The sequence below is a fragment of the Lolium perenne genome, chromosome 4 (genome assembly GCF_019359855.2).
Source record: "Lolium perenne isolate Kyuss_39 chromosome 4, Kyuss_2.0, whole genome shotgun sequence".
Taxonomy (NCBI): domain Eukaryota; kingdom Viridiplantae; phylum Streptophyta; class Magnoliopsida; order Poales; family Poaceae; genus Lolium; species Lolium perenne.
Window position 1 is genome coordinate 364,818,874 of NC_067247.2, and position 23,679 is coordinate 364,842,552.

The window sequence follows — 23,679 nt, forward strand, 5'->3', positions numbered from 1 at the left end:
GAATACCGGCGAGGATGAACAGGTCATTGATCAGCTTTCTTCCACTGAACGTCGATGTTGATGTGAACTTTGAGCACACAGCCAGTAGGTCTTGGTCTTGTGTAACTGTACTAGAGTCGATGGCTGCGCATCGGCTGCTTCTCAATTCTAAAGTCGATGCCCTTGCATCGGCTGTCTGTTATGCAAAAAAAAAAATTTACTGGCCGATTTTTCCTAATCGGCCCCTAATGTTTCATTGTACACATGTTTACTGCACATGTTCATCTGACTATATGCCCCCCGAGCCGAATCTGCCAGATGACTGCAGATATCGGCTTTTATGGTTAGCCAGGGCACTGCACGTGCACGTCGGCTCCGCAAGGATTCGTGCTGACTTTCATCCGCCGACGTAGCCGCTGCCCAGTAGATCGATGCTGAACACAAGCAGAACATGTGGTGAAGATAATTTTGGCCGATTGCGGGAATCGGCCTCCATATCAATTGAAGCGTTGATTGAAGGTTCTGTAATGCTCCTTCATATTTTTTGGGGCCGATCACAAGGATCAGCCTCGCCCCGTTTGCTCCTCGGTTTGTTCTTGCTACTCGGTCAGGCTGGTGGATAAAACCAGCCCAACCTCTGACTTGATGCGCCTGCTGTCGTCCATCTTGAGTGCATCGTAGAATCGTGGAGCACTAAGCTCCGTCGGAAGGACGAGCACCATGTTTGTACCAGCCGATGTTTCATCATCGGCTTTCCTTTGCTTGGGGCGCCACTCCATTTTCCGTGGACGACCCTCTTCGTCCAGGGTTCGCTGAACTTTCGCAGCCAGATCAGGTCGTGCCTTCCTTAGCGTATGCAAGTACAACCTTTCGACTTCCTCCAGGCCGCGCAATCGCTGAACCCTGCGCTTTTGGGAACGGCTGAGTCCATCAGGGCACCACCTTGGACGGTGGTACCTGTCTTCTTCTTCTTCTTGTCCCTCGTCTTCAGAATCCTCGAGATCGGCCCACCGAGGGGACTCAGCGCGTTTGCTTTGTGGCGGGAGAGGCCCTAAGCGCCTGAACACAGATACGTTGGCTGCCTCCTTCTTCTTCTGGTTGCATTCTGGGCAACTGCCGATTGTGGGCAATCGGCTCATTCCTGAATCCCAGCAGTGTCTGAAGAAGGGGCAGTCCCAGTGCCTGTCGTTGTCGTCTTGCTCCCTTGATTTTCCTATGGCATGGCGCTCGTGCTCCTCCTCATCGCGATCATGCCGACGATATCTTCTGGCTTCTCTAGCCAGACGATCTCCTTCATCATCATAGCTGGACCGTCGGCGTTGGTCATACTGACTTACATACTTGTTGAGGAGGTGATCAGAGAGGGGTCGCTGATATCTTATATTCTTCACTTCTCCCTCTGTGACGTAGCGCTTGCCATCATGATGGAGCCGATCGCGTGGAGCGGCCTCCTCTGTGTCCTTACTACGAGAGCAGCTGCCCTCGTCTACATCTTTGCCAGAGTGGTGTCCAGGTCCTATCATGTTGATGCTGAACGAGGATCCTGGCTGGCAACCTTCAAGGTAAGTGCATTCTACCATGTTAACGGCGGGGAAGGGCTGGGTGTCGACCTTCATGGCGTACTGGTTGAAAATTAGACGCCCTTTTTCTATCGCCGCTTGGATGTGCTGACGCCACACCCTGCAGTCGTTGGTGGCATGGGAGAGCGAGTTATGCCATTTGCAGTATGGCTTTCCGTTTAGCTCTTGCACCGTGAGGAATTTGAGACCTTCGGGAATCGTCAACTGCTTCTCTTTGAGCAGGAGGTCGAAGATTTGCTCAGTTTTGGTCACGTCAAAATCAAATCCCCTGGGCGGGCCTGGTGGCTTTACCCATTTGCAGGACACGGGGGTTCCTCCCCGAGTCCATTCAGCCACTGCTACCTCTTGATCTCCCGCAGAAACTTCGTCTTCCTCTGCATCGACCAGGACTACTGCACGCTTGAATTTGTCCCGGCACAGTCCGGGTGGCGCTGTTCATATGCCGACGCTTTCTGAACCATGTGCGCCGATGAGGGATAGTACGCTTGGGAGGCCATGTCCTTGAGCGGTGTTGCAAGGCCCGCCATCGCCAACTCGATCGCTTCCTTTTCAGTTATACGAACCGAGTAACATCGGTTCCTAAGATTCTGAAGCGCTGGATGTATTCTCGTCACGCTTTCTCCACGCTTCGACGTAGTTGTGCTAGATCGGCAATGCCGGACTCGGAAGCCTCTGAATGGTACTGCATATGGAACTGCTCTTCCAACTGCTTCCAAGTCCGGATGGAGTCCGGTGGCAACGAGGTGTACCACCCGAAAGCCGATCCCGTGAGGGACTGTGAAAAGAGCCTCACGCGTAGTTGGTCCGACACTGAGGCCGGTCCTAGCTGTGCTAAATATCGGCCCACGTGCTCGATGGAGCTGGAACCATCTGATCCACTGAATTTGGAGAAATCAGGGAGCCGATATTTAGGTGGTAGCGGGATCATCTCGTAGTCGTCGGGGTACGGCTTGGAATAGCCGATTGCCCTCCTTTTCGGCACCATGCCGAACTGGTCTCTCAGTATGGTACTGATCTGATCCGCTGTGCTGGCTGCAGGAGTTGAACTCTGAAGATTCGCCGGGGTGGCGTACTTAGCCAGCCATGTTTGCTTTTCCAGCTCTGAGCTAACTGCAGGAGCTGAGCTCTGGAGGTTCGTCGGGGTGGCGTACTTAGTTAGCCACGTCTGCTTCTCAAGCTCCGTCGCTGATGTCCCTCCTGTTTTCCCAGAAGTCCCTGATGTTGTGGCCTGGTTTGTGAGTGCCCAGTTACCGCAATCTGGCACATACGTGCACGTGTACCCGTGAGGGATCTCCTTAGGCGCCTCAGGCAAGAACTGGTAGTCACTAGGGTCACCACCGATCTTGTAGACGACGAATGCCGGTGAATCCAGCACGTCTGGTGCTGCCAACGCAAATGGCAGCGGTGGACGGGACTGGAGCGGCAACTCTCCTCGATGCGTCCCGAGAGCTGGTCCTGACGGCGAGTACTGGTGCCTCATGATCTCCTGGATCACGCGAAGAGCGACACGCTCCAACGTGTTGACCAGGTTCTCAGAGTGGCGGTGTAGCGAGTGAGCCACCAAGTAGTTGATCTCCTGCCGCAGGGACCTGGTGCGTTCTTCCGACGGGGCAGAGAGGTCTATCCCATCTAGTGCACCATTAGGCGAGAACCCCTTCCACCTGATGCCATGTGAACGGGTTCTGTGGAAAGAGCCGATGAGGTCGGCTGATGGCGTGTATTTCACACGTTCGTTGGGCAACCCCAAGAGGAAGGTATGATGCGCACAGCAGCAAGTTTTTCCTCAGAAAGAAACCAAGGTTTATCGAACCAGGAGGAGCCAAGAAGCACGTTGAAGGTTGATGGCGGCGGGATGTAGTGCGGCGCAACACCAGGGATTCCGGCGCCAACGTGGAACCTGCACAACACAACCAAAGTACTTTGCCCCAACGAAACAGTGAGGTTGTCAATCTCACCGGCTTGCTGTAACAAAGGATTAACCGTATTGTGTGGAAGATGATTGTTTGCAGAAAACAGTAGAACAAGTATTGCAGTAGATTGTATTTCAGTAAAGAGAATTGGACCGGGGTCCACAGTTCACTAGAGGTGTCTCTCCCATAAAACGAACAGCATGTTGGGTGAACAAATTACAGTTGGGCAATTGATAAATAAAGAGAGCATGACAATGCACATACATATCATGATGAGTATAGTGAGATTTAATTGGGCATTACGACAAAGTACATAGACCGCCATCCAACTGCATCTATGCCTAAAAAGTCCACCTTCAGGTTATCATCCGAACCCCCTCCAGTATTAAGTTGCAAAGCAACAGATAATTGCATTAAGTATGGTGCGTAATGTAATCAACAACTACATCCTTAGACATAGCATCAATGTTTTATCCCTAGTGGCAACAGCACAACACAACCTTAGAACTTTCTCACATCGTCCTGTGTCAATGCGGGCATGAACCCACTATCGAGCATAAGTACTCCCTCTTGGAGTTACAAGCATCTACTTGGCCAGAGCATCTACTAGTAACGGAGAGCATGCAAGATCATAAACAACACATAAGCATAACTTTGATAATCAACATAACAAGTATTCTCTATTCATCGGATCCCAACAAACGCAACATATAGAATTACAGATAGATGATCTTGATCATGTTAGGCAGCTCACAAGATCCGACAATGATAGCACAATGGGGAGAAGACAACCATCTAGCTACTGCTATGGACCCATAGTCCAGGGGTAGACTACTCACACATCACACCGGAGGCGACCATGGCGGCGTAGAGTCCTCCGGGAGATGATTCCCCTCTCCGGCAGTGGTGCCGGAGGCGATCTCTGGATCCCCGAGATGGGATCGGCGGCGGCGGCGTCTCTGGAAGGTTTTCCGTATCGTGGCTCTCGGCATCGGGGTTTCATCACGGAGGCTATTTGTAGGCGGAAGGGCAGGTCAAGAGGCGGCACGGGGGCCCCACACCACAGGGCCGCGCGGCCAAGGGGGGGGCCGCGCGGCCCTAGGGTGTGGCCCCTCCGTGGCCCCTCTTCGTCTCTCCTTCGGACTTCTGGAAGCTTCGTGGAAAAATAGGCCCCTGGGCTTTGATTTCGTCCAATTCCGAGAATATTTCCTTACTAGGATTTCTGAAACCAAAAACAGCAGAAACAAAGAATCGGCATTTCGGCATCTTGTTAATAGGTTAGTTCCAGAAAATGCACGAATATGACATAAAGTGTGCATAAAACATGTAGATAACATCAATAATGTGGCATGGAACATAAGAAATTATCGATACGTCGGAGACGTATCAGCATCCCCAAGCTTAGTTCTGCTCGTCCCGAGCAGGTAAAACGATAACACAGATAATTTCTGGAGTGACATGCCATCATAACCTTGATCATACTATTTGTAAAGCATATGTAGTGAATGCAGCGATCAAAACAATGTATATGACATGAGTAAACAAGTGAACCATAAAGCAAAGACTTTTCATGAATAGCACTTCAAGACAAGCATCAATTAAGTCTTGCATAAGAGTTAACTCATAAAGCAATAATTCAAAGTAAAGGCATTGAAGCAACACAAAAGAAGATTAAGTTTCAGCGGTTGCTTTCAACTTGTAACATGTATATCTCATGGATATTGTCAACATAGAGTAATATAATAAGTGCAATAAGCAAGTATGTAGGAATCAATGCACAGTTCACACAAGTGTTTGCTTCTTGAGGTGGAGAGAAATAGGTGAACTGACTCAACATTGAAAGTAAAAGAATGGTCCTCCATAGAGGAAAAGCATCGATTGCTATATTTGTGCTAGAGCTTTGATTTTGAAAACATGAAACAATTTTGTCAACGGTAGTAATAAAGCATATGCATCATGTAAATTATATCTTATAAGTTGCAAGCCTCATGCATAGTGTACTAATAGTGCCCGCACCTTGTCCTAATTAGCTTGGACTACCGGATCATCACAATGCATTGTTTTTACCAAGTGTCACAAAGGGGTACCTCTATGCACTTTGTACAAAGGTCTAAGGAGAAAGCTCGCATTGGATTTCTCGCTATTGATTATTCTTCAACTTAGACATCCATACCGGGACAACATAGACAACAGATAATGGACTCCTCTTTTATGCATAAGCATATAACAACAATTAATAATTTTCTCATTTGAGATTTGAGGATTGTTGTCCAAAACTGAAACTTCCACCATGGATCATGGCTTTAGTTAGCGGCCCAATGTTCTTCTCTAACATATGCATGCTTAACCATAAGGTGGTAGATCTCTCTTACTTCAGACAAGACGGACATGCATAACAACTCACATGAAATTCAACAATGAATAGTTGATGGCGTCCCCAGTGAACATGGTTATCGCACAACAAGCAACTTAATAAGAGATAAAGTGCATAATTACATATTCAATACCACAATAGTTTTTAAGCTATTTGTCCCATGAGCTATATATTGCAAAGGTGAATGATGGAATTTTAAAGGTAGCACTCAAGCAATTTACTTTGGAATGGCGGAAAATACCATGTAGTATAGGTAGGTATGGTGGACACAAATGGCATAGTGGTTGGCTCAAGTATTTTGGATGCATGAGAAGTATTCCCTCTCGATACAAGGTTTAGGCTAGCAAGGCTTATTTGAAACAAACACAAGGATGAACCGGTGCAGCAAAACTCACATAAAAGACATATTGTAAACATTATAAGACTCTACACCGTCTTCCTTGTTGTTCAAACTCAATACTAGAAATTATCTAGACCTTAGAGTAACCAAATATGCAAACCAAATTTTAGCATGCTCTATGTATTTCTTCATTAATGGGTGCAAAGCATATGATGCAAGAGCTTAATCATGAGCACAACAATTGCCAAGTATCACATTACCCAAGACATTAATAGCAATTACTACATGTATCATTTTCCAATTCCAACCTGTTGATCGCCAAAACCCACCGGCGGGCAGCGGCCTGTCAACACGGTAGAGCCGGGAAGAGCCTAGAGCTGCGGCTGGCTGAGACCCCTCCGAGCGACGGCCCGCAATGCTCTTCTGGTCACACGCGGCGATGCGAAGTGCAAGGGCGTGCCACCTGACCTATACCTGGTCAGGAAGGTGATGGGGATGCCTCGCTTAGTTCCTGCATGGCATACACGTAAACATTAAATACGAGCCTCGATCGGCTCTCAGGTTATCCTGTGAATCGGCTCAAAGAGCCGATCCACCCATGATTCGTACGGGGTGCACGAATACTTGGTGATCCTGCTTGATCAAGATAAAGCTAATGAGATCTACAACGATTTAGGGTTTTCACCGCATAATCGGATCATCCTACTCCAGGTTGGGCCTCGCGGCCACGCACGGTGCTCATAAGCCGATCCTAAACAAGGCCAAAGAACCAACAATGATGTTGATCCGCGGAACATCCTGTTTAGGACTTGCGAACGCCACCCTACGTGCCACTGGATCCTCCCCCCCTTTGTAAGGCCTAACTATTGCAGATATTAAACTAGTCCTTGCATAACAAGGAGCAATCGTAACGGATCAGATCTACTAAATAAAGAACAAGCAGGGTGCCGCCCCCACACCTGAGATAGGCGTGAGGGCGGCTAGACATGCAAGGGTTGCACTACGTAAGCATGTTATATGAAGAACTATGCTAACCCTAACACATCTATGATAACTACGTTGCCCGCCATCAAAGACGCTTCAGTACGGGCAACGCATGAACAACGTGGAGCTTGTGCTGCCTAGATCGCAAGATGCGATCTAGGCAGCATGTCGCTTACCTGATTGAAACCCTCGAGACGAAGGAGTTGGCGATGCGCCGAGATTGGTTTGTTTTTGGGGTGAACGTTGTGTTGTTGTTTATTCCATAAACCCTAGATACATATTTATAGTCCAGCGGACTTTCTAACGTGGGAATATCCCACCGTGCACGATACAAACTCTAACTTTTGATCTAAGATATAACCTACTATAATTAAAGATACACGGGCAAACTAGCCCAAATTCTCCGTGCAAGGCCGCTTCAAAGATCTTCCACGTGTAATCTTCCAAGCCCATCTCTCTTACGGCCCACCTCTGGATTCGACCAAAATCTGGTGATAACACATGCCCCCCTGGTTTTGGAAATAATTTTTCCAAAATCATTATATTTTCCTCTCGAAGGGTCATGTCGTGGCAGAACAGAGCCATTTGCAGCCTCCGTCATCATTATGCCCTGTCCTTTCAGCTTCTCTGCAAAATTTGACAGCTCTGACATTACCCCTTCGGAAACTGTGATGGCAGTAATTCCCACCAGGTTTCTCATTATTTAACCGTGCCGACTGAATAGTCATCTTTATCCCCTTCCTCTGTTCCAGCCATCGGCACTCCAAAAAACCCTTCTGCGCACCATGTCCTCTTCTTCCTCTGCCTCGTCGGGACTTTCCTTCGAGTCCTCTTCTCCCGAGCCGATGCCAGCACTGAGCCCACAAGAAATCCATGCGGCCAACATCCGCCGCGCCATTGAGGCCGGGGAGGAGTCAGACCATGACTTCTCCATCTGGTCCGAGGACGACCAATCCTCGACGGACGGGGAGAGCGACCTCCGCTTCCTCGCCAACGGGGAATCGGAAGAGGAGAGCGATGACGATCGCTTCTCCTGGGATGACTTTACCTCCTCCGAGGTGAAGGAAGAGGAAGAGGAAGAGGAGGACGACGACGACAGCCTCTCCGACGAGCCGCCGGCCAAGCGCCATTGCCCCTGGCCAGGGAATCTCAGTGATTATGATAGCGACGACGACGACGACGTGGAGGACGAGGACAACGAAGGTCCTGCCGGCGGCCGCTACAGCAGCGACGACGAGCTCGCCGGGAGCAGCGCCGACAGCGCTGACGATGGCGACGACGAGGGCAGTGACGGCCCGTAGAATAGGTCCTCTAGAATAGGATCAGCAACAGTAGACGGGGCAATGTATCCCCTTAGTACTCCCTTTTGAGAGCAATCAGCTCTTCTATGTAAGAAATCTGGTTTATCAATGAAGAACTTTTCCCCAATTTGAGTTTGCCGATTTCTTCGGAGTTTAATCGAGCCGATTCCCTCTTCCGCTGACCCTGCCGATCGTCACTTAGCCAATGCCCAACGAGCCGATAACAACGCACCAGTATCTCAATGCCCCACCCCTTTGAGCTCTGGCGGACAACTATGCAAATCGTCGTTCTCACGAGAGCCCCAGAATTGCTGCCGAAAACGACTTGATCCTGAAGTCGATACCACTGGGTTTTCAGCCTGATGAAATCTCAATCGGCTTCTTAAGAACGGCAAACTCTGCGCCATCAGTTGCCCCCCGAGCCTTTATCAAGGCGAGCATATCAGTGGACTGACCAAATGTGTCGCCATCGGTTTCCAAGTCATGATGCGGAACCAGCCGATTTCAGCAAAATCGGCTCTCCAGAGCAGAGAACCTTCAGGGTGAGCTGCCCCCCGAGCCTTAATTAAGGCAAGAACACCGGCAAGGATGCACAGGTCGCTGACCATCTTTCTTCTACTGAACGTCGACGTTGATGCAAACCTTGAGTACATAGTCAGTAGGTCGTGATCTTGCGTAACTGTACTAAAGTCGATGGCTGCGCATCGGCTTTGCTTCTTGCGAATTTTTTTTTTTTTTGTTTGGCCGATTTTTCTTAATCGGCCCCCCCAATGTTCCACTGCACGCACGCCTGCACGTGTTACCTGCACATGTTTATCTGACTATATGCCCCCCGAGCCGAATCTGTCAAATGACTGCAGATATCGGCTTTCATGGTTAGTCAGGGCACTGTACTTGCACGTCGGCTTCGCAAAGACTTATGCTGACTTTCATCTGCCGACGTGGCCACTGCCCAGTAGATCGTTGCTGACCACAAACAGAATATGTGCAGAAGATAATTTTGGCCGATTGCTGGAATCGGCCTCCACCTTGCTCGTTCGATGAAGGTTTTGTAATGTCCCTCCATAAACTTTTGGGGCCGATCACAAGGATCAGCCTCGCACGGTTTGCTCATTGGTTTAATCTTGCTACTCGGTTAGGCTGGATAAAACCAACCCAACCTCTGACTTGACGCGCCTGCTGTCGTCCACCTTAAGTGCATCGTATAATCGTGGAACACTAAGCTCCGTCGGCAAGACAAGCACCATGTTTGTGCCAGCCGATGTTTCATCATCGGCTTTCTTTTGCTTGGGACGCCACTCCATTCTTCGTGGACGACCCTCTTCATCCAGGGCTCGCTGAACCTTTGCGGCCAGATCAGGCCGTGCCTTCCTTAGCGTATGCAGGTATAACCTTTCGGCTTCCTCCAGGCCGCGCAACCGCTGAACCCTGCGTTTTTGTGAACGGCTGAGTCCGTCAGGGCACCACCTTGGACGGTGGCACCTGTCTTCTTCTTCTTCTAGTCCTTCGTCTTCGGAATCCTCAAGATCTGCCCAACGAAGTGACTCAGCACGTTTGCTTGGTGGTGGGAGAGGCCCTAAGCGCTCAAACACAGACACGTTGGCTGCCTCCTTCTTCTTCTTGTTGCATTCTGGGCAATTGCCGATTGTGGGCAATCGGCTCATTCCTGAATCCCAGCAGTGTCTGAAGAAAGGGCAGTCCCAGTGTCTGTCGTTGTCATCTTGCTCCCTTGATTTGTCTGTGGCACGGCGCTCGTGCTCCTCCTCATAGCGATCCTGCCGACGATGTCTTCTGGCTTCTCTAGCCAGACGATCCCCTTCATCATCATAGTTGGACCGTCGGCGTTGGTCATACTGTCTCACATATTTGTTGAGGAGGTGATCAGAGAGAGGTCGTTGATATCTTATGTTCTTCACTTCTCCCTCTGTAACGTAGCGCTTGCCATCATGATGGAGCCGATCGCGTGGAGCGGCCTCCTCTCGTATCCTTGCTATGAGAGCAGCTGCCCTCATCTCCATCTTTGCGAGTGGTTCCTGTGTCCTACCATGTTGATGCTGAACGTGGGACCTGGCTGGCAACTCTCAGGGTAGATGACTTCTACCATGTTAACGGCGGGGAAGGGCTGGGTGTCTACCTTCATGGCGTACTGGTTGAAAATTAAACGCCCCTTCTCTATCGCCGCTTGGATGTGCCGACGCCACACCTGCGGTCGTTGGTGGCATGGGAAAGCGAGTTGTGGAACTTGCGGTATGGCTTTCCGTTTAGCTCTTGCGCCGTAGGGAACTTGAGACCTTCAGGAATCGTCAATCGTTTCTCCTTGAGCAGGAGGTCGAAGATTTGTTCAGTCTTGGTCACGTCAAAATCAAATCCCTGGGGCGGCCCCGGTGGCTTTACCCATTTGCAGGACACAGGGGTTCCTCCCCGAGTCCATTCAGCCACTGCTACTTCTTGGTCTCCGCAGCACTTCACCTTCCTCTCGTATCGACCATGACTCATCGCACGCTTGAACTTGTCTTGGTACAGGTCCGGGTGGCGCTGTTCATATGCTGATAGTTTCTGAACCATGTGCGCCCGAGGGATAATCTGCTTGGGAGGCCATGTCCTTGAGCTGTGTTGCAAGGCCAGCTACGCCAACTCGATCGCTTCCTTTTCAGCTATCCGAACCGACTACCATCGGTTCCTAAGATTCCTGAAGCGCTGGATGTACTCTGTCACCGTTTCTCCGCGCTTCTGACGTAGTTGTGCTAGATCGGCAATGCTAGACTCGGAAGCTTCTGAATGATATTGCATATGGAACTGTTCTTCCAATTGCTTCCAAGACTGGATGGAGTTTGCCGGCAAAGAGGTATACCATCCAAAGCCGATCCTGTGAGGGACCGTGAAAAGAGCCTCACACGTAGCTGATCCGACACCGAAGCCGGTCCTAGTTGCGCCAAATATCGGCCGATGTGCTCGATGCACTGGAGCCATCTGATCCACTGAATTTGGAGAAGTCGTGGAGCCGATATTTAGGTGGCAGCGGGATCATCTCGTACTCGTCGGGGTACGGCTTGGAATAGCCGATTGCCCTCCTTTTCGGCATAATGCCGAACTGGTCTCTCAAGATGGTACCGATCTGATCCGCCGTCCGGCTGCAGGAGATGCACTCGAAGATTCACCGGGGTGGCGTACTTAGCCAGCCATGTTTGCTTTTCCAGCTCGAGCCAACCGCAGGAGCTGGGCTCGAGTTTCGTCGGGGTGGCGTACTTAGTTAGCCACGTCTCGCTTCTCAAGCTCTGTCGCCGACGTCCCTCCCGTCTCGCGCCGGAGTCCCCGACGTTGTGGCCTGGTTTGAGAGTGCCCGGTTGCCACAATCTGGCACATACGTGCACGCGTATCCTTGAGGGATCTCCTTAGGCGCCTCAGCCAAGAACCGGTAGTCACTAGGGTCACCACCGATCTTGTAGACGACGAATGCCGGTGTAGCCGGCACTTCAGCTGGTGCTGCCAACGCATATGGCAGCGGTGGACGGGACTGGAGTGGCAACTCTCCTTGATGCGTCCCGAGAGCTGGTCCTGACGGCGAGTACTGGTGGCTCATGATCTCCTGGATCACGCGCAGAGCAAGACGCTCCAACACGTTGACCAAGTTTTCAGAGTGGCGGTGTAGCGAGTGAGCCACCAAGTAGTTGATCTCCTGCCGTAGGCCCCTGGTGCATTCCTCCGACGGGGCAGAGAGATCTATCCCATCGAGTGCACCTTGCGGTGAGAATCCCTTCCATCTGATGCCATGGGAACGGGTTCTCTGAAAAGAGCCGATGAGGTCGGCTTCGAGGGTGGCCTTGATCTCGTCATGTTTCTTCTTGAGCTCAGCAGGCAGCTCCTCGTAGGTGATCGGCGTGCCGTCCGTCGCCATCTCGGATGTAGATGGCGATGTGGTTGATGTAGATGATTGTCCCACCGGGCGTGCGAGAATGTGTTGATCGCCAAAACCCACCGGCGGGCAGCGCCCTGTCAACACGGTAGAGCCGGGAAGAGCCTAGAGCTGCGGCTGGCTGAGACCCTCCGAGCGACGGCCCGCAATGCTCTTACGGTCACACGCGGCGATGCGAAGTGCAGGCGTGCCACCTGACCTATACCTGGTCGGAAGGTGATGGGGATGCCTCGCTTAGTTCTGCATGGCATACACGTAAACATTAAATACGAGCCTCGATCGGCTCTCAGGTTATCCTGTGAATCGGCTCAAAGAGCCGATCCACCCATGATTCGTACGGGGTGCACGAATACTTGGTGATCCTGCTTGATCAAGATAAAGCTAATGAGATCTACAACGATTTAGGGTTTTCACCGCATAATCGGATCATCCTACTCCAGGTTGGGCCTCGCGGCCACGCACGGTGCTCATAAGCCGATCCTAAACAAGGCCAAAGAACCAACAATGATGTTGATCCGCGGAACATCCTGTTTAGGACTTGCGAACGCCACCCTACGTGCCACTGGATCCTCCCCCCCTTTGTAAGGCCTAACTATTGCAGATATTAAACTAGTCCTTGCATAACAAGGAGCACTCGTAACGGATCAGATCTACTAAATCAAGTACAAGCAGGGGTGCCGCCCCACACCCGAGATAGGCGTGAGGGCGGCTAGACATGCAAGGGTTGCACTACGTAAGCATGTTATACGAAGAACTATGCTAACCCTAACACATCTATGATAACTACGTTGCCCGCCATCAAAGACGCTTCAGTACGGGCAACGCATGAACAACGTGGAGCTTGTGCTGCCTAGATCGCAAGATGCGATCTAGGCAGCATGTCGCTTACCTGATTGAAACCCTCGAGACGAAGGAGTTGGCGATGCGCCGAGATTGGTTTGTTTTTGGGGTGAACGTTGTGTTGTTGTTTATTCCATAAACCCTAGATACATATTTATAGTCCAGCGGACTTTCTAACGTGGGAATATCCCACCGTGCACGATACAAACTCTAACTTTTGATCTAAGATATAACCTACTATAATTAAAGATACACGGGCAAACTAGCCCAAATTCTCCGTGCAAGGCCGCTTCAAAGATCTTCCACGTGTAATCTTCCAAGCCCATCTCTCTTACGGCCCACCTCTGGATTCGACCAAAATCTGGTGATAACAAACCATATAACAATTTAACGAAGGAGAAACTTCGCCATGAATACTATGAGTAGAAACCAAGGACATACTTGTCCATATGCTACAGCGGAGCGTGTCTCTCTCCATAAAGTGAATGCTAGGATCCATTTTATTCAAACAAAACAAAAAACAAAAACAAACCGACGCTCCAAGAAAAAGCACATAAGATGTGATGGAATAAAAATATAGTTTCAGGGGAGGAACCTGATAATGTTGTCGATGAAGAAGGGGATGCCTTGGGCATCCCCAAGCTTAGACGCTTGAGTCTTCTTGATATATGCAGGGGTGAACCACCGGGGCATCCCCAAGCTTAGAGCTTTCACTCTCCTTGATCATGTTGCATCATACTCCTCTCTTGATCCTTGAAAACTTCCTCCACACCAAACTCGAAACAACTCATTAGAGGGTTAGTGCACAATATAAATTGACATATTCAGAGGTGACACAATCATTCTTAACACTTCTGGACATTGCATAATGCTACTGGACATTAGTGGATCAAAGAAATTCATCCAACATAGCAAAAGAGGCAATGCGAAATAAAAGGCAGAATCTGTCAAAACAGAACAGTTCGTATTGACGAATTTTAAAATGGCACCAGACTTGCTCAAATGAAAATGCTCAAATTGAATGAAAGTTGCGTACATATCTGAGGATCATGCACGTAAATTGGCTTAATTTTCTGAGCTACCTACAGGGAGGTGGACCCAGATTCGTGACAGCAAAGAAATCTGGAACTGCGCAGTAATCCAAATCTAGTACTTACTTTTCTATCAACGGCTTAACTTGGCACAACAAAACACAAAACTAAGATAAGGAGAGGTTGCTACAGTAGTAAACAACTTCCAAGACACAAAATAAAAACAAAGTACTGTAGGTAAAAACATGGGTTGTCTCCCATAAGCGCTTTTCTTTAACGCCTTTCAGCTAGGCGCAGAAAGTGTATATCAAGTATTATCGAAGGGTGTTGCATTCTCAGCGGGGTGCGGAGTTTTCTCAACCAGGCATAGTATATTAGATACATAAGTTTTAGCATTTCCTTTTTCATTAGTCTTAGGCGTGCTACTCTCATCAAACAAATTTTCAGGAACAAGCCAAGCATAGTTATTTTCTAGTGCATCATTCATAGCTAAGAGTTTACGTGGTATTGGTGCTTCAATCTCCCCACCATCATCAATATTATTAGTGTATCTTATTCTATCCATGTCCATCTTTTCAAGGAGACTAACAAAATTAGTATGAGAACCAAGCATATTAAATTTAGCAAAGACCTTTCTAGCTTCTCTTGCTAGACCACCAAATTCTCTAAGAAGGGTTTCTAAAACAAAATCTCTCTTTTCCCCTTCTTCCATATCGCCAAGTGTGAAAAACATGTGTTGGATTATAGGATTAAGATTAACAAATTTAGTTTCCAACAGGCGAACTAAATGCGCAGCAGCAATTTCATAAGTAGGCGCAAGGTCTACCAAGTGTCTATCTTCAAAATTTTCAATAGTACTAACATGATTGAAAAATTCTTCTATATTATTTCTCCCAACTATAGACCCACGTCCTACCGGTATGTCTTTTGTGGTAAAATTAAAAGGAAACATGATGAATCAAGTAAAGTAAATGCAAGTAAACTAATTTTTTTGTGTTTTTGATATAGTAAACAAGATAACAAATAAAGTAAAACTAGCAACTAATTTTTTTGTATTTTGATTTAGTGCAGCAAACAAAGTAGTAAATAAAACTAAGCAAGACAAAAACAAAGTAAAGAGATTGAGAAGTGGAGACTCCCCTTGCAGCGTGTCTTGATCTCCCCGGCAACGGCGCCAGAAAATGTGCTTGATGGCGTGTATTTCACACGTTCGTTGGGCAACCCCAAGAGGAAGGTATGATGCGCACAGCAGCAAGTTTTCCCTCAGAAAGAAACCAAGGTTTATCGAACCAGGAGGAGCCAAGAAGCACGTTGAAGGTTGATGGCGGCGGGATGTAGTGCGGCGCAACACCAGGGATTCCGGCGCCAACGTGGAACCTGCACAACACAACCAAAGTACTTTGCCCCAACGAAACAGTGAGGTTGTCAATCTCACCGGCTTGCTGTAACAAAGGATTAACCGTATTGTGTGGAAGATGATTGTTTGCAGAAAACAGTAGAACAAGTATTGCAGTAGATTGTATTTCAGTAAAGAGAATTGGACCGGGGTCCACAGTTCACTAGAGGTGTCTCTCCCATAAAACGGTCAAAGCATGTTGGGTGAACAAATTACAGTTGGGCAATTGACAAATAAAGAGAGCATGACAATGCACATACATATCATGATGAGTATAGTGAGATTTAATTGGGCATTACGACAAAGTACATAGACCGCCATCCAACTGCATCTATGCCTAAAAAGTCCACCTTCAGGTTATCATCCGAACCCCCTCCAGTATTAAGTTGCAAAGCAACAGACAATTGCATTAAGTATGGTGAGTAATGTAATCAACAACTACATCCTTAGACAGAGCATCAATGTTTTATCCCTAGTGGCAACAGCACAACACAACCTTAGAACTTTCTCACATCGTCCTGTGTCAATGCAGGCATGAACCCACTATCGAGCATAAGTACTCCCTCTTGGAGTTACAAGCATCTACTTGGCCAGAGCATCTACTAGTAACGGAGAGCATGCAAGATCATAAACAACACATAAGCATAACTTTGATAATCAACATAACAAGTATTCTCTATTCATCGGATCCCAACAAACGCAACATATAGAATTACAGATAGATGATCTTGATCATGTTAGGCAGCTCACAAGATCCGACAATGATAGCACAATGGGGAGAAGACAACCATCTAGCTACTGCTATGGACCCATAGTCCAGGGGTAGACTACTCACACATCACACCGGAGGCGACCATGGCGGCGTAGAGTCCTCCGGGAGATGATTCCCCTCTCCGGCAGGGTGCCGGAGGCGATCTCCTGGATCCCCCGAGATGGGATCGGCGGTGGCGGCGTCTCTGGAAGGTTTTCCGTATCGTGGCTCTCGGTACTGGGGGTTTCGTCACGGAGGCTATTTGTAGGCGGAAGGGCAGGTCAAGAGGCGGCACGGGGGCCCCACACCACAGGGCCGCGCGGCCAAGGGGGGGGGCCGCGCCGCCCTAGGGTGTGGCCCCTCCGTGGCCCCTCTTCGTCTCTCCTTCGGACTTCTGGAAGCTTCGTGGAAAAATAGGCCCCTGGGCTTTGATTTCGTCCAATTCCGAGAATATTTCCTTACTAGGATTTCTGAAACCAAAAACAGCAGAAAACAGCAACTGGCACTTCGGCATCTTGTTAATAGGTTAGTTCCAGAAAATGCATGAATATGACATAAAGTGTGCATAAAACATGTAGATAACATCAATAATGTGGCATGGAACATAAGAAATTATCGATACGTCGGAGACGTATCATCGGCTTCGAGGATGACCTTGATCTCGTCATACTTCTTCTTGAGCTCGTCGGTCAGATCCTCGTACGTGACTGGCGTGCCGTCCGCCATCTCAGATGTAGATGGCGATGTGGTTGATGTAGACGCTTGTCCCACCGGGCGTGCCAGAATGTGTTGACGTCCGAAACCCACCGGCGGGCAGCGACGGGCAACACAGTAGAGCCGGGAACAACCTAGAGCTGCGGCTGGCTGAGGTCCCTCCGAGCGACGGCCCGCAAAGCCTTCTGGTCACACGTCCGATGCTGATTGCAAGGGCGTGCCACCTGACCTATACCTGGTCAAGAAGGTGATGGAGATGCCTCGCTTAGTTTCCTGCATGGCATACACGTAAACATTAAATACGAGCCTCGATCGGCTCTCAGGTTATCCTGTGAATCGGCTCAAGGAGCCGATCCACCCATGATTCATACGGGGTGCACGAATATATGGTGGTCCTGCTTGATCAAGATAAAGCTAATGAGATCTACGACGATTTAGGGTTTTCACCGCATAATCGGATCATCCTACTCAGGATTGGGCCTCGCGGCCACGCACGGTGATCGTAAGCCGATCCTAGACAAGGCCTAAAAACCAACACGAGGTTGATCCCCGGAACATCCCGTCTAGGACTAGCAAACGACACCCTACGTACCGCTGGATCCTCCAGCCCCTTGTAAGGCCTAACTATTGCAGATATTAAACTAATCCTTGATGAACAAGGAGCAACCGTAACGGATCGGATCTACTAAATAATGATCAAGCGGGGTGCCGCCCCTACACCTAAGATAGGTGTAAGGGCGGCTAGATATGCAAGGGTTGCACTACGCTAGCATGTTACGCGAAGAACTATGCTAACCCTAACACATCTATGATAACTACGTTGCTCGCCATCAAAAAGGCTTCAGTACGAGCAACGCATGAACAACGTGGAGCTTGTGCTGCCTAGATCGCGAGATGCGATCTAGGCAGCATGTTGCTTACCGGTAGAAACCCTCGAGACGAAGGAGTTGGCGATGCGCCGAGATTGATTTGGTTGGTTGAACGTTGGTTGTTGTTTATTCCATAAACCCTAGATACATATTTATAGTCCGGGGGACTTTCTAACGTGGGAATAATCCCCACCGTGTACGATACAAACTCTAACTTTTAATCTAAGATACAATCTACCATAATTAAAGATACACGGGCAATCTAGCCCAAACTCTTCGTGCAAGGCCGCTTCAGAGATCTTCCACGTGTAATCTTCCAAGCCCATCTCCCTCACGGCCCACCTCCTGATTTGACCAAAATTTGGTGATAACACGGTTTGAGTAGAGCTTGAAGAGTTATCATCAAGATCAAGCGGGATGCGCAAGGCAAAGGTATGGCCTTGCTAGGTTTTCCTTTTACCGGTCTCAAGGTGGTTATTGGGAGACCGGATTATAGGATAGATAGCTGCACTATCAAGAGGGGCTTTCGGTTGGGTAATTTGATCACATCGTCTTAGGGAGCTCAACCCTTTGCATACTTTGCATATCCTTATTGCTTCTTGGTGTTTCTATGTGTAAGGTTCTTGAGCTTGTTGCTAGCTTTACAACAAGCCCAAGTTCATCGAAAACGGAGTTCGCATGCATCTTCTATTGCGTTTTCGAGGTTGGGTGATTTTATCGGTTATTCATGATATAAGGTTCTACCTTTTATATTTATGATAAAATCCCCTCCTGCAGATTCGTGTGTTTTCACTTTCCATAGGATAGCATTTGTTCTTATCTCTCAAACAAAATTGGTTTCATTCGAATCGGAGTTCGGGAGCATTTGTTATTAAAGAAAAGGTAAAAGAAGAAAAAGAAAAGGGCAGGGGCCAGCCGGCCGACCGGCCCAGCCACCGGTCCACCCGGTCGACCACCGGGCGCCAACCGGACCGGGCCAGGCGCCGGCCCACCCGGCCGAAACCGGCTCAGGCGCTTAACGCCGACCGGGCGGCATTCTGGGCCTCTCCCGTCCTGGTCCGGCCCAGGGTCCGGTCGCCTACCGGGCTGCCCGGCGCTGGCCCCGGCCAGGCCAGCCTCCCTGCCGGCTGGGGCATTTTCTCAGCCCGTTTTTCTTGCTATTTGCTCTGTTTTTTCCCCAACGGTTCTATTTCCCCCTTAGCTATAAATGCCCTTCTTCCACCTTGAGCTAGGGTTGTTCTTCCCCTTTCTTCACCTCCATTGTTGCTCTTGGAAGAACTTGCTCTCCCCTTTGATTCCTCCAACCATTCTTGCTCATTCTTGAGGATTTGAGAGAGGAGATCTAGATCTACACTTCCACCAATCCATTTCTTCTCTAAGTGAGGGAATCTCTTGGGATCTAGATCTTGGAGTCTTTGGTTGACTTTCCCCTTTGTTCTTCCTCTCCAATCTCATCCTAGCATTCGTTGCTTTGGTGGGATTTGAGTGTGAAGGACTTGAACACCTCTAGTGTTCTTGCTTTGCATCATTGCATAGTGTTGAGCTCTCTACCACGATTAGTTCGAGTGAGAGACCGTGAGCTTGTTACTCTTGGAGGGAGACCTCCTAGTTGGCTTGGTGATTGGTGCTCCGGTGATCTCTTCAAGAAGATTGTGAAGAGGCCCAGGCTTCTCCTTCGTGGAGCTTGTGAAGTGGTTGTGGAGCTTGCCATCTCCGGAGCGGAGGAAAAGCTAACCATAAGGAAAGGGCCATTATCCTTCGTGGGTGTGGTTCGGAGAATAGGGTGAGCCTTCGTGGCGCGGGGAATCCTTCGTGGGACCTCCACTCCTCCAAACGTGACGTACCTTCTTGCAAAGGAAGGGAACACGGCAATACATCCTCGTCTCCGCGTGCCTCGGTTATTTCTATACCCGAGCTCTCTTTCCTTGTGATAGCCATCGTGCTTGAAGTACATATATCTTGCTATCACTTGTGCTACATATATCTTGTGCCTATCTTGCTTAATTCTAGTTGCTATTGTTACACTTAGTTGAGCTTAGCATAGTTAGGGTTTGTGCTTGTAAACTAAACGATAGTTTAATTCCGCATTATTACAAGACAAATCCGCAAGAGTTTGTAATTGCCTATTCACCCCCCCTCTAGGCGACATCTCGATCTTTCAGTAGGCACTCGTAAATGGACGCCTTTAATTCATCCATGCTCGCTATGTATCCCAATTACTTTGTGTGTTATCTTTGTCTTATTTGTTTTCCCCATCGTTTCATGGTGGAAGTGTGAATATCGAGACCCCAACCCATATCACATGGTATCAGGGCTCTTGGTTGCCAAGGTTTGACTTTTTTTTCTATTTCTCCTAAATCACTAGACTTTGTTGGAAAAATCTTTCTTAATTTCATATATCCCACAAAATAGCCCCAGCTGGTACTAGATCATTCTGGGTATTCTTGTGGGATTTTGTTGGTGTTGATCCACGTATTTGGTGCTTTTGGTCTTGATCTACACTTGCTTTTGTTGGCTTTAGACAATTCCATCATTTTCACCTCTCGTTCGAGGATTTTCAAGCAAATATTCTATGAGGTCTCAGATTTTTTGACAACTTAGATGCTTCTGCCAAGTTGAGCCGGAGCCTCCAGCCCCTGAAAATGGCAATTCCTTGTCTCTTTTGTTGATCTTAGTTTTCTTTTGATTGTTCTCCAATTTTGGTGAAACTGTCTGGATTTGGTGCTCTTTACAACCCAACACAACCACCGTAAAGTTCTTCTGATCATTTATGACCTAGTTGGGGGAAATACTACATTAAACATTAAGCTTATCTTGGGTGTTCTCGAATCACAAAACACTTTCAGATACTAGTACCATTATGAATTCTCATCAACAAATACTTTCTCCGTTCCATGATATAAGCCATATAGTTTTTTGAGAAAACTTCCAAAATATAAGGTATATCGCATTGCATTGCTTGTATGGAGATTTTTTTAGGAATTTTATTATGTTTCCTTATCTACTGTAACCTCCTCTATTTTATCACCTTAATTAGTGAGAAGTGAGCTCGCCCCAAACTGATGTAGCCTTCCCTCTAAGTGTGTTCTTTGATATTCGTGCAAAAAACTCTATGGCCTATATTTAAGAATAGAAGGAGTATAAGGTTGTATGCATCGATGATAAGGTTGTATGCATCGATGAGTGCGCAGAGCCAGGTCCTTCTGCCCTTTTCGGAAAGAAAATGTAGTGATATGAATTCTGTGGTATAGCATTAAAATCACTAAATTATTAAGTTGGAGATTTTTTTAGCAAATCCGAATTAATTGTCTTTGTCATTTTAGCTTTCTTGATAGTATTCACCTTGGTTGTGTTCAACTTCGTTTATATAGAACAAAAAAGGAAAATCCCACTTAGTAGGAAGCTAAAAATTGAACAGGTGTTCAGGGAGAAGATAAAAAAAACTAGGTTTTTTCCTTCTGCTTGTGATGATACAACGTGTGAAAACCCAAATGTCAACCAGCGGGACGATAAATTGGAGAACAGGTCGTGTTGATGTCACTACGCAATGTGTATCTTGTCACACCTTCTGTCCAATGTGTAGCTGATTCCACCTTAGCTATGTCAACGGAGCTAAAATATAGTTGAAGAAGGACAGAGCCACAGAGGGGAACCTTATCGTGTATGCCTAGGTTGAAGTAGACATACAACACGAACGAAATTAAAAGCCAAATTGGGACGAAGCAGGACAAGGGCACCAACATTCACGAAATAAAAAGAGTTATTCATATGGTACACTTATACTCCCGGAGGAAGTACATCATTCGCCGGTTTGTAGCAACACACGGGAGAAAAAACAGGCTACTGTCAAGATGCATGGCCAAATCACCATTACTCGGGAGAATGCATGCAAATCTGCACGGGTGATCGAGAAGTCCAGACGATCCTGGCTACTATTTGTTTTTATTAACAGTGGCAAAAGACTTGGCAATTTTCAATAATTAAAAGAGTTAGCACAAAAAGGATCGCACAGATCATATGCTGAGCTCAGGAGAATATATATGCATGGAATTCTCACGAGTGATCATAACTCCAGACGAAGAAAATGTTACTTGGACTGACCTCATGGATCCTTTCGTTTCCAGTTTCTGAAACGTGTTCATGCATCGTTTTTCGTCCAACGTGCCAGAAATGGTCACAACTCGCAGATTAAATATGACTATTTGTTTTTCGCGGCTGCTCATTTCTGCATACAGTGACATCTCTGCTGATTAACATATCACACACGACTAACGGCTGAATTGATCAAGGTTTCCACATAATACTATATTCGTGACACGTTTCTTTTCCTGAAAAGGGGAGCGAAGCCCGGCCGCATAAATCGGCGCACCCAACATTTTACTGCATTATTTAGGGTTTCAAAGTCATACAAATTTATTGCTGATTGATCACACATCGTGTACATAAAAATCAACCACTGGAGTAACAAAAAAGCAATGCGCTTAAGCATCATTTAGAACAAGTCACCAGCCACCCTAATTGTAGATAGCCCGTGCAACCTTCTTTAAACGGTTGCATCCAGTATCCATATGCCCTCGTTGCGCCTTGGTAGCACCATTCGCGGAACAAAAAAGTAGTTGTACATATTTTCTGTAAGAAATGAGTAGTTTAAACCTTGTTAAAAACTATATCATTTCTACAGTTCCACAGAGCCCATACTAGAGCACAAAAGCTTATACATATACGAGCTTTAGTTTGCTTTTCTACTCCATTAAGCCAACATGTTGGTAACATTAGAGGAGGGTGGAGGAATATTATAGGTAAAGTGTCAACTCCCCAAATAAGATGGGCAAAGGGACAAGCGAAAAAGAGATGGTTAATAGAATCCTCAGAATCACTGAAAACACACTCCTTACAACCATTCCAATTTTGCTTAGCAAGATTATCTCTTGTGAGTATAACTTTTTTATGAAAGAAACACATAAAGATCTTGATCTTTAAAGGTGCTTTCATTTTCCAATAGTATTTCCTAAAAAAAAGTATGACCATTCAACATTTCACATTGAAAGAGCCCATGTTTGAAAGATTCCATATGATCTATCATCTTCAATTGGTAAATTAACTCTCATTAACCTTCACACTAATTGTAGCCAAGTTTCCTATTTTATTTTCGCTAAATATCTTCTAAATTAGATATTGAGATGAGCTCTTGTAGTCAGATGTTCGATGAAAGTAAAAAACCGATAGTTAACCCCTCTTAGTGCAAAACTAGCAGGACAGAACTAGCCGACCAATGAGAAAACACCAGAGAGGAACGCACTCTCGCATTGCTTCTAATCATAGTTGTATTGTTGTTTCGTCGATGGTTGACGTGCACATCACGATAGAGTCTATCCATAAGTGCTGCTGGATGCGATGCCTAGATGAAGTTGCCCGCTAGTGCCCTGATTCGACCCACAACTGAGTCAAATCTAGTATTGGCAACATCTTTGTGTGAGAGGGGCACCAAGACTCGCCGTCCCCATGCCAACAGTTTTTGCCTACGCCACACCCAAACCGTAATTGTGGGTGCGAGATCCGCCCCCAAGGATAACACACCGACGAGACGACCCCTGCTGCCCCTTACAGGTTTGACCATGCAAACAATATACGAGGCTTCATCGGACACCTTCGGCGCGGGCTCTGCCACCACCGCGGCCAAGTCTAACGTCATCGGGG